Source organism: Prionailurus viverrinus, chromosome F2 (genome assembly GCF_022837055.1).
Source record: "Prionailurus viverrinus isolate Anna chromosome F2, UM_Priviv_1.0, whole genome shotgun sequence".
In the NCBI taxonomy this organism is placed as follows: domain Eukaryota; kingdom Metazoa; phylum Chordata; class Mammalia; order Carnivora; family Felidae; genus Prionailurus; species Prionailurus viverrinus.
The window spans coordinates 28,432,465-28,443,522 of record NC_062578.1 but is presented as its reverse complement, the minus strand read 5'-3'; the positions used below and the strand labels follow the sequence as shown (position 1 = coordinate 28,443,522).

The 11,058-nt window shown below is 40.1% G+C and overlaps 1 long non-coding RNA gene across 1 annotated transcript; it reads right to left on the bottom strand.

Annotated features, from left to right (window-relative positions):
• Window positions 1–2,040: 2,040 nt before the first annotated feature.
• LOC125156156 (uncharacterized) lies at window positions 2,041–10,686 on the bottom strand. Its single transcript, XR_007148495.1, has 3 exons — window positions 10,635–10,686; window positions 9,934–10,009; window positions 2,041–2,088 (listed from the first exon to the last, which is right to left on the bottom strand). It is a non-coding gene; the product is annotated as an uncharacterized LOC125156156 (long non-coding RNA).
• Window positions 10,687–11,058: the final 372 nt, after the last annotated feature.

Genomic DNA, 11,058 nt, shown 5'->3' with positions numbered 1-11,058 from the left:
TTACTTTTATAGAATAATTAGGCCATCTGGTCAACTCTGGTCTAACTCACTAATTCTTATAAGGGTCTTTGGATAATAACAGTGAAGAAATAAAGAAACATATAAACTGAAATAAAAGAAGGCTTATGATATACTAAAAAAAAGCGTTAAAATAGATGCCACAATGGCCTTCTGCCTCCCCTCCCGTTCCCAGTTGACTTGTGAACTAAAAGCTATATCTTTATATTTGAAAAGTTAAAAAACTCCGTTTTACTTAAGATGGCATGATATATAATATGCAGTCTTATATTAAAAGTCAGCGTCTTTAGGGGCACCTGGGTGACTCAGTCAGTTGAGCTTCTGATTTCAGCTCAGGTCATGAGGTCATGTCAAGAGGTTTCATGACTTTGAGCCCCAGATCGGGCTCACTGCTGTCGGTACAGAGCCTGCTTCGGATCTTCTGTCCTCCTCTCTCTGCCCCTCCCCCACTTGCTCTCTCCCCAATATAAATAAATATTTTAAAAAGTCAGCTTCTTTAGAAATTATGACAAAATGCTCAGACAGAGAGACGCACAAGCCACGTTGGTTATTCTCTTGGCTTTTTGACTAGTTTCTTGTGTTGGCGCTTATGGCAAAGTAAAGGACAGTACCTGGGTAAGTGGCAGGTGTCAGAAATCATTGTCTGAAATATTTCTCCTTTTAAAATGTTCGTTCGTTTATTTTTGAAAGAAGAGAGAGTGGGGGAGAGGCAGAGAAAGAGCGCGAGAGAGAATCACAAGCAGGCTCGGCATTGTCAATGCAGAGTCCAACTTGGGTTCAATCCCATGACGGTGAGATCATGACCTGGGTTGAAACCGAGAGTCAGATGCTCAACTGACTGGGACACCCAAGCCCCCTAGTCTATGAAATATTTCTAAAATATCACAGAATAATTTGTGAACAGTAAACCGGAGCCCTTGTATTATTCCCACATTCAGTTTTCAACGTGCAGATTTACTTGATGCTGTTTATAATACTCTATGTGATATACGTCTAAGATCTAAAAATCACACTCATTGCCTGATATCCTCCCTCAATTTCATGGCTTCCCTTTTGTTTATTGACAAGGGATTTATATTCCCTAGGATTGACAAGTTGTATGTTCCGGTTACTGAGTAAAATAATTAAAACTTAACTTCATGTGTCATCACTTTTGAATTGATATTCAAGTACGCATTGCCCAGGACACCAGACAGTCCTTTACAGGAAACACTTCTTGCATCCATATGGTTATCTGTCATTTTAGATAATAACAATGTCTTTATAGTGATTATTAGTATAAATTATTTATGTTAGTGACAGGAACATGAGAAATACATTAACCAGCAACTGCCTAAATGGTGCATAGCACAGAACTTATGGGCACTTTTAGTCTTACTTGGATGCCTTTTCTTTCAGCTTGATTGGAGTTTAGTTCCTGTCTTTGGAATTATATCTGTTCATATCAGTGGAGCACAGACCACAGTGCCCAAGTGGCAACGGAACACATTTCTCCCTGGAAGACTCAAGGATGACTGGCTCCATTCTCGGTCATTGGCATCAGTATCATCATGATCATAGCAAATACTTGTTGGATGTTTACTGTGGTTGAGGTGGTTTTTTTTTTTTTTTTTTTTACAAATGCTATGCTGTTTAGTATCTCAACAACATTGTGAAGTGAATCTGTCTGCAGACCCAATACTACATAATTAGCTTCTGACTTGACCATGAACCAGTTTGTCTCCTCCAAACGATGAGAGACCACACTGCCTCAGTTTCTTGATCTTGAAAATGGGGATAATAATGTATCAACATTACAGGGTTGTTATGAGGATTAAATGAGTTATTACCTGCAAAGTGCGTAGAACCACAAGTGCTCTACGGTTATTAGCTGTTAATGGAACTGCTGAACCCAAAAGTAACCTAAATAATGGACATTTTGGCCGGAGAAGAACTTGGCACAATAAGAATACTTTGTGCGTTATTAACCTTGATGGTTTGTGGAATGCATGACACATTGTCTTCTGTCTTCTTGACATTGCTACATCGCCATCTGTGGTCCAGCCTCTGCAGCCCCTGGACTTGAAGCAGCTAAAAAAGGGAATTGAGACTGGTGTTTTTATCTTTTATTTTTATAACTTTTTTAAGCTTATTTTTATTTATTTTGAGAGAGAGAAAGAAAGAGCGTGCGAGTATGCAAGTGGGGGAGGGGCACAGAGAGAGGGAGACAGAGAATCCCAAGCAGGCTCTGGGATGACCAGCGCAGGGCTCGGATTCATGAACCATGAGATCATGACCGAAATCAAGAGCTGGACGCTTAACTGACTTAAGGTGCCCTTAGTCTGGTGATTTTGGTGAGGTGACAAGAAAATTTACATTATTTGCCTCCTGGAATTCAAAAAGCATCTTTATTTAGATCAGTTTAATAATTTGCACAGTTTGTGGGTTCGAGCCCCACACTGGGCTCTGTGCTGACAGCTCTGGCCTGGAGCCTGCTTCAGATTCTGTGTCTCCCTCTCTCTCTGCCTTTCCCCTTCTCATGCTCTGTCTCTTTCCCTCTCTCTCTCTCAAAAATAAATGAACATTAAAAAAATAAAAGTAATAATTTTCTGTAGTACTGAAAGCCATTCTTATTAGTCAGTAGAAGCCAGATTATTCTTTAGTAACAAATTAAGCCTGAAATTGCTGGGGCTTAGCCCAACAAAGATTTATTCCCATTGGATTTTTGCCAGTCAGAGACAGAGACAGAGAAAAAAGACAGAGAAAAAAAGCACATAAACTTTTTATTACCTCAACCCAGAAGTGATGCATGTCACTTTTGTTCACATTTAATTCTCTAGAACTAGAACATGTTCTTACCTAACTATATAAAAGGGCCAGGAAATGTAGAGGAGAAAATGGAATATTTAACACTGCCTTCTCTTCCACACACTCCAAATGGCTCCTGAATACTTATTGATTACAGGTCTAAGCATTTGTTGCGAGTGATCCTGTAATTGTTGGTAACGAGAGATTGGTAAAACCACTCCCTGGATGGAGTTCAGTCTATAGGAAGGGTTGGTTTGGGCTGTGACACTCACTCACTGATTGGATCATAAGTGGGTACAGGATGTAGGTGGCAAAGAATAAATGTTGTCAAAAGGAAAGAAGTAGTCTTCGTGTTTTGCTGAGACATTTCTCCATTATCCCTTTGGACTTGGCCAAGAACTAAGGCATTTTTTCCTCTTTGCAAAACATAATTTAAAAGTTCTGGGTGGGGCACCTGGGTGGCTCAGTTGGTTAAGCAGCCGACTTTGGCTCAGGTCATGATCTCGCGGTCCGTGAGTTCGAGCCCCGCGTCAGGCTCTGTGCTGACAGCTCAGAGCCTGGAGCCTGTTTCAGATTCTGTGTCTCCCTCTCTCTGACCCTCCCCCCTTCATGCTCTGTCTCTCTCTGTGTCTCAAAATTAAATAAACATTAAAAAAATTAAAAAAAAAGTTCTGGGTGAATGTGATATCCCAGGATCTATGTATGTATGCGTGTGTGTGTGTGTGTGTGTGTGTGTGTGTATATGTGTGTGTGTGTGTGTTCACTTAAGTATTTAAATACCAATCCTGGGGATTCCTGTAATAGGTTCTATTATTATGTTTGTTTTATAGTAAAGATACTAAAGTTCAGAGACAGTAAGCAACTTGTCCAAAATCCAAAATCCACAGCTAGGAAATGTCAAAACTGGAATTTGAACCCCGGTCAGCCTGAGACTAACTTGTGACCTCTTCTTGAAGGCTACGCTGCACCTCCCACACCTGGCATTTCCTCCTCCCTTTTCCTTTCGTTTTTTTTTTTTTTGTAATATCTTTTTTGCTAGAATGTTTTATTTCCCACCCCTCATGCCCAATACCTAGTACCTTACTTTCTTTAGCATAGAAATTCAATAGATCTTTAAAATATTAAAAGAAGAAAAACCCAAGCTAGAATTGAGGCTTAAAAGCAAATTGAAGTTTTGTGTGATGAGCCCCAGACAATATCAGAATGTGAAATTGTGTGATGGAGGATGCTATGTATACTGTGTCTTCTGCATTGAAGAAGCCAATCCTCATACAAAACTCTCTTCTGAAAGGCTGCTTAGGCATAGAGCTGATAGACCCCATCCTGCACCATCACCTCTGTCCAGAGCTGGTCTGACCAAGAGAGGGCGTTTGATGCAAGGATAGCCAGTCTATAGCCTGACCAGAACCCTTTAAATTGTTCCGGTATGAAACTTCGGCCAATGGAAGCTTGATATTTATGCAGAGAGACCATTGGTGATTTGGTAGCAGTTTTATAGTGTGGCTTGATGTCTGAGGAGAAGACAGCACAAAAATCAGATGAGAGTTCAAGGCAGAAACTGTGATGGAGTGGAAGCCATCTAAGAGAGAATGGACAGAAGTGCACAGTAGTGGTGGCAGGTGGAACCCTTGAGTCTTGTTAAGGGTAGAATCCAAGAAAAAAGATCAGTAAACACTTTCTGCTTAGGGATGGGATAACCCTTTTGCTGAGCTGTGTTGGATTCTGAGAGATGGTCCACTTCCCATATTCTGTTTTAGTTCTTCCTGTAAAATCTGGTGGCCAGACTTTTCTTGGCTAACATAAGGCTGGTCACTTGGCTGGCATTTCTGTTTGCCTTATGTTCATGTGATGTCACCTCTTCCTGCAGGTGACCACACTGGTTTTTATAAACAAGGTCTAGCACTTTCCTTTTTCTTTCTTTCTTTCTTTCTTTCTTTCTTTCTTTCTTTCTTTCTTTCTCTTTCATAACAATTATCCTCCTCATGCCTGTGAGAACAGATTGGTTTTGAAGTTTAACAACTTACCTTTATGTTTATGTGTTATAAGTCTATTTAGGGAAGGTAGGGATGTGGGTCATATGAATGAAGGTACCAGATTTATGCCCAGGTTATTTCTGAATGGAATAGAAATAATTATTTTGCAAAAAATCAAAAGTAACTCTTTTGTTTATTTCAGCAGTTCAATTGAGGGTTTTTTTTTTAAAGGTAAGTGCTACATGGGGCTTAAAGTCACAACCCTGAGATCAAGAGACACATTCTCTATGAACTGAGCCAGCCAGGTGCCCTCTATTTGGGTGTTTCTTAGTGAGCTATCACTCTGTCTTGCTTCTGGTACATTTGTTGTTGTTTTTTTTTATGCCTCTGTGGACAAAGAAAATGGTTAGTTACTTTTTCTTTCACTTTTATTTTCCCAGTTGTATCCCTCTTCACCAATTCTACACCTCTCTTCATCTTTTCTTATAATGTACAAAGAATTGCTTTCTACTACTCCAGGAATCTTCCCCACAAATGAAACGTGGACCTAAAAGTGCCAGAGAGTGTCTTTATACATGAATTGGTATTAAATGGAAAGAGATTTTTAGCTCATATTTTAGACATTAAACAACATAGTGGCTTAAAGCTAAAGAAAAAAAAGGGCTTCTTTTTCTTTTTCCCTAACTCTGGTGTGCAGAGCAACCCTTGAATGAAATTGTTTTATTTATATTTTATAGTAGAACTCTACTGTAATACTGGGATAGTGGCCAAGGAACTGAAGGTTCTCAGAAACACAAAGAGATTTACTTACCCCTGCTGGGCAGTACGTGAAGCTCTGAAAAAAATGTGACCTTCAGCTGGATATCACTGGGTTTACATTTTTCTAGTAACTATGTGACCACTGTACTCAAAATTCTTTTGTTAAACTTAGATTTTTAGTAAATCTCACAGAACTATGGGCAATATTTCAACTGCTTATTTATCTACTTATGCCAAAAGAATACTCAAAAATGTCTTTGAAGATTACTCTTAAGTTTCCATCCAAAGCTATAAACAACTTGGGAAATACTTTTGGTGGCCGCTTTGATGTGAGAATCAGAATAAATGCCGATGTTTCAGTTGAACTATAAGTCTAAGACCATGACCTATGGACACATCTTATCTCGTCCCTTTGAGTTTCTATTTTGTACTTATTACAAATATTTCTCAGACTTCTATTTAATATCACATACTGTCAACACAGAAATTGGTTAAGATTTCTATGACAATGGTAGGTATCTTTTAAGATCCTCCTGATTTCAGAAGTGTCAAAATGTGAAAATATTAAGCAATATTTGACTATCCTCCTTGTTGCTTATCAGGGAGGACAATTCCTAACACTATTGCAGCTTTTGCATACAAACTCTGATGATATCTCCCTCCTTTCCACCTACAGATAACTGTGTTCCTCTAATTTTGCCAACTATATGCTTTAAATAGTCTATTTTGAACTATTTTATAGATAGAACTATAACACAGGTGTTCTTTATGTGACTTGCTTTTGATACTCAACAGTGAGATTCATTCATTCCAATGTAGCTGCCATTGTTATAGTATCCCATTTTCCAGGTGATGGACAATTAGGGCTATTTCCAATGTTTTGTTCTTGTAAATGATTTTGCTAAAAACATTTCACAGTTGTCTTCTAAGGTAAATGTGTGAGGGTTTATATCCAAAAATGGAATTGCTGAGTCTAGATGGTAATCTTAATCTGATTGTCAACAAATGCTGTGTACTTCCTCCCTTCCCTGAATATTCTGGAGGGGACATGAATCCTGTTCTTTTTTTTTATCAGTGGACAGGATTTAATTTTATATTCAGGGACTTGCAGAGGTAAAACAAGGAATACAAGAGGGAGGTGGTGGTACTTCTCAGCCCACAGAATGACTTTCAGCCATAACTGGGGGGAACCAAAGGCAGATAATGGTTGAGGCAGATTGGGTACTCCTCTGTCTCTATTGACATGGGTGTGAGGTAGGGCTCTGTTCTACTAGAAAACTGGGGTGTCAGACTGCAGCACAGTTGATGTCATGGAATCCACTGTGAGGTCTCTACTATGCTATGGAATAGGTAAACTTAAAAAGAGAGCACTTCAAAAAAAATAACATTTCATTCTCAGACTTTATGATTTTATTTATTTATAACTAAGAAGACTAAGCTGGAAACAGCTTGGTTCCTATGCTTTCAGTCCTTCTGATGGGCTTCAAAGTTTCCTGTCTCCTTGGTCTCAGGTGTCATGGTACAAGGGATTTCTGCCATGCTGCTCTCCTCCACAGTCTTAGACATAATGTTCACCTCTGAAGCATGTGAAGCATGGTGGGCTTTGAGGTTCTTTAATAAAGAATCAGTCCTGCTGGGTGTCTTATTTTTAGAAATTGTGGTCACTGTGGTCAAATGGACTCTAATGTTCTTCAACAAAGGGCAATTTTTCTTGGACTCAGGGAGGACCCTGAGCTAGTCATAGATTGGATCCTGCCCAACTTTTGAGATAACTGCTAGATGCCTCTCTGCCTCAAACACAGTGTTATAAAACAAAATTTAATAGAGTATATTTGAAGATCTAGTTGGCTTTGTCAAGTGATTCATGAATCTAGCAGCATTTCATCTAGCAAATAGAGAGATGCTCCAATGAGTTGTACAAAATGGAAGGTTTTTATAGGTAGAAAAACGGGCTGAAAACATTATTAGCAAAAGAAAAGAAAGGATTGTTTCAGGCCAGGACATCTTCATTTTGGGGGGAAGGGAACAAAGGGAGTTTTTATTACGCAGATTACATCACTAGTGCTCGTCAGGAAATTTTAGATTGCTGGTTAAAAGGTCACATTTTCCTATGATAAATTGAAATTGTAATTAAATCTTGGTTTGCTGTCATGGGGGCAAATAACTCTGTTTTGAGCTCTCTCTGTTTCTCTCTCTCTTTCTTTCAGAGACAGAGAGAGTAAACTAGAGTGGGGAGAGGGGCAGAGGAAGAAAGAAAGAATTTTAAGCAGGCTCTACTCTCAGTGTAGAGCCCAATGTGAGGCTTGATCCCACAACCCCGGGATCATGACCTGAGCTGAAGTCAGAAGCTTAACTGACTGAGCCACCCAGGCACCCTGGGCTTGTTCTTTTTTAATGCAGTACTGTCCATTTTGTCCCCAGAAGAAATGGCCTGAGTATTGGCATAACCCTTTGCTGTTGGTTTTAGGAGGTGAATAACTTTTTTTTCCAATAAATGAAAAGACCTCTTGTATCTGAAGGGACACACAGCTTAAGTTAGAAGAGTAACCAGGCCAAGCTTCAGGTGGAGCTTTTTTTCATGGTCATGAGTGGATAACTTTACCCACTTCCAGAGAAGCAGCTTGGTTAGCTCTAAGGTCTTCTTAGGCTTGCTGCTTTTGCCCTGGTTGGCCCCACCACTTTAGCATGTTCTTTGCCCAGTGTGGAGCTGGTGAGGACGAAGCTTGACCCTGGGGAGTGTGACACTCAGAGTTAGCATTCCCACGTGGGTGTACACATTGACCACTTCTTTTTTGTTGATCTGGATAAAGTTACTCTGAAATGTTGGTGCCTACTTGAACATAGCATACTCTCTGGCACAATTGTGGCTGCAGTTTCTTCCTGGAGATATTAAGCATGTCCACATGCTATTCAGGATTTTTATCAAGACAGCTCCTAGAGGCTCCTTCTTCCCATGTAGAAGGATGCATGGCATCTCATGGCCTTCGGCTCACTGCTGGTGGGTAAACCTTGTCATCCCCAGGTGCCACCCTCCTTTTTTAAATTTTTTAAATTTTTTAGTGTTTATTTACTTTTGAGAGAAAGAGAGAGAGACAGAGGTGTGAGTCCGGTAGGGGCAGAAAGAGGGAAATACAGAATCCGAAACAGTCTCCAGGCTCTGAGCTGTCAGCACAGGGCCCTATGCAGGGCTTGAATTCACAGACCATGAGATCATGAGCTGAACTGAAGTCAGACATTTAACCGACTGAGCTCCCCAGCCTCCCCACCATCCTCTTTTTGCCTCAGGGTCCCAGGAGGGAGGGGACACCCACAATGACTAAAAATGGGTGGGAGACCAGGGGCACCAATTACAGAACACTCAACCATGTTTTCCAGGGACTCTCTGGTCACCTGGACCCAGATGGAGCCTTGCCTGGGGCATGAGGCATGGAGTGGCCTGGGGAGTGACCTCACCTTGGAGCCAGACACACCCACTCTCTGCTGCCTCAGCAATTTGATCTCAGGGAAGAGAGAGGTCCCCCGCAGAGGCAGCTGCTTATCTCCCTTCAGAGCCTCCAATCCTGCCTAAACTCAGTGAGGCCTCTTTCATCCTCTCTGGCTCACGGTGACCTATTACCAACACACATCCCTTTGCTCTTGTCCCCACAAAGTTGGCCCTTATGTGCCTTCTACCATTGAGCCTCAGACTGGGTGACACTGCCCTTAGTTGAACGGGGCCAGATACTTCATTTTTAAATGATCCTTTGCCTCTTGCAACTGTGTGAAATAAAAAAAAAAAAAAAAAAAAAAAAACCGAAAAACATATATAATGAAATCAAACTAAAGATTTTGCTTTCCTCTCAGAAAGAACGGAACTGTTGGTTGGTATATCAACCAACTGCTGATTGGTAATGGATGGTAATAATGGGACATGAATCTAAGGATAGAAGAGTTAATAGTAAGCAGATTTGATGAATGGGCAAGTTTGTCAATATGAAAATATGTTATCTTCTCTCCAGAGGCAGATTCACTGTGACACTCACAAAGCTCAATCTTCAAGACCCTCACTTGGCTAGGGCTCTTCCAAGATCCTGGGAAGATTTGCTAGCAATGTGTTGTGTGATTATACAGGTTTTTTTTTTTTAATTTGCAAAAGTTAAATATTTTATTTACAATCAGGGCTGCTGTCTAGTTCCACCATAACTTTCTTACAGTCACACCTACCCTTATGTTGGGTGGCTGTGGACTGGCCAAAGCGTTTTTGGGATCTGACTAATAAGAACTTCAGCGGGGCATAGATTTCAGTGGGTTCAGTGGGATTATTTATGTGATTTGCAGTCAGTTCCATGTATCTATCCGTGTTCAGGTTGTGCTGTGACTTCCAGGAATTCTCTTAGGACATTTTGGGCCAACTTACCTGGGTCATCAGAAATCGCAAGACCAGAAGCTGCATCGTGCTCTGTGATGTTCTACTGTCTCTGGCCATAGGATACCTAGAGGAGAAATAAGGTTTGAAATTGTACAGGGCTGGAAGCTAGTCTAGAAAAATATTCTGATCATCAAATGTATACAATTAAAAGTGGAGGATTTGGTGTTCAGATATGCCTAGGTAAAAGGGAAGTTCACTCTTGTCAGGAATTTACTGTAGAAAATACCTTTTGTTTTTTAACTTCATTTGGTGAGAGACGTGTGAAACAGAATTTACCAGAATTCTTCTTTCTAGGGTACCAATTTGGACTACTACAAATAGTGTGTACCTCTGTGTGTAAAGTTGCATGTTTTATGTCTCTTGGTGCATTGCACTGTGTCTTAAGTTTATCAGTGCATCTTTTCCTAATGAAATCTGGCAGTTCCAGATAAAACCACACTCAGCAGAAAGGCCTGAAGAAGCAAATGTCCCAGTGACAAAACTCCTGGGTGTATTCCTCAGGAAAGTAATGTATTTTTTATAGAACGATTTAATCACATTTTATAGTTCAGTGTAACTTAATGGTGATTTTAAATTCAATTTGAGCTGCTCTCGTGTATGCCTGAATCCAAATTAATTTGTATGTTTTCTGGAATTATTAGCCCTACGAAAATTCAAACATGATGGGAAAATTCAGTGGAAATACAAACCAAAATAAATCTGGCAGAAGCTTCAAGATGCCAAAAACTCTTTTATAACACTACAAAGAAAACAAAATGTCTGATGGTTAAAATCATGAAGATTAAGGAAAAAAATCACAACCCCAAAAATAGATAACAAAAAGGAAAAAGAGACCTTAAATCAGTATTTGCTTTTATACTTAATTTGGTATTTGGGATTTTATATTGTTTCCAATATATTCATTGTTTTAAACTTCCCAAATTATTTGTTTTAAACTTCAACATCTGGGCTTATTCCCGATTCTCTACTCTTTGGAGTAAACTACAGCTGCAGGGGAAAGGACTCTATGAGTTAGCCATGCTTCTCCTCTTGTGTCTAGTGGCCGAGGAAACTTGAGCACACTCCCTCCTGTGTAGATGGAAGGGGCTCTGGCTTGGGATGTGATCTTTGCTG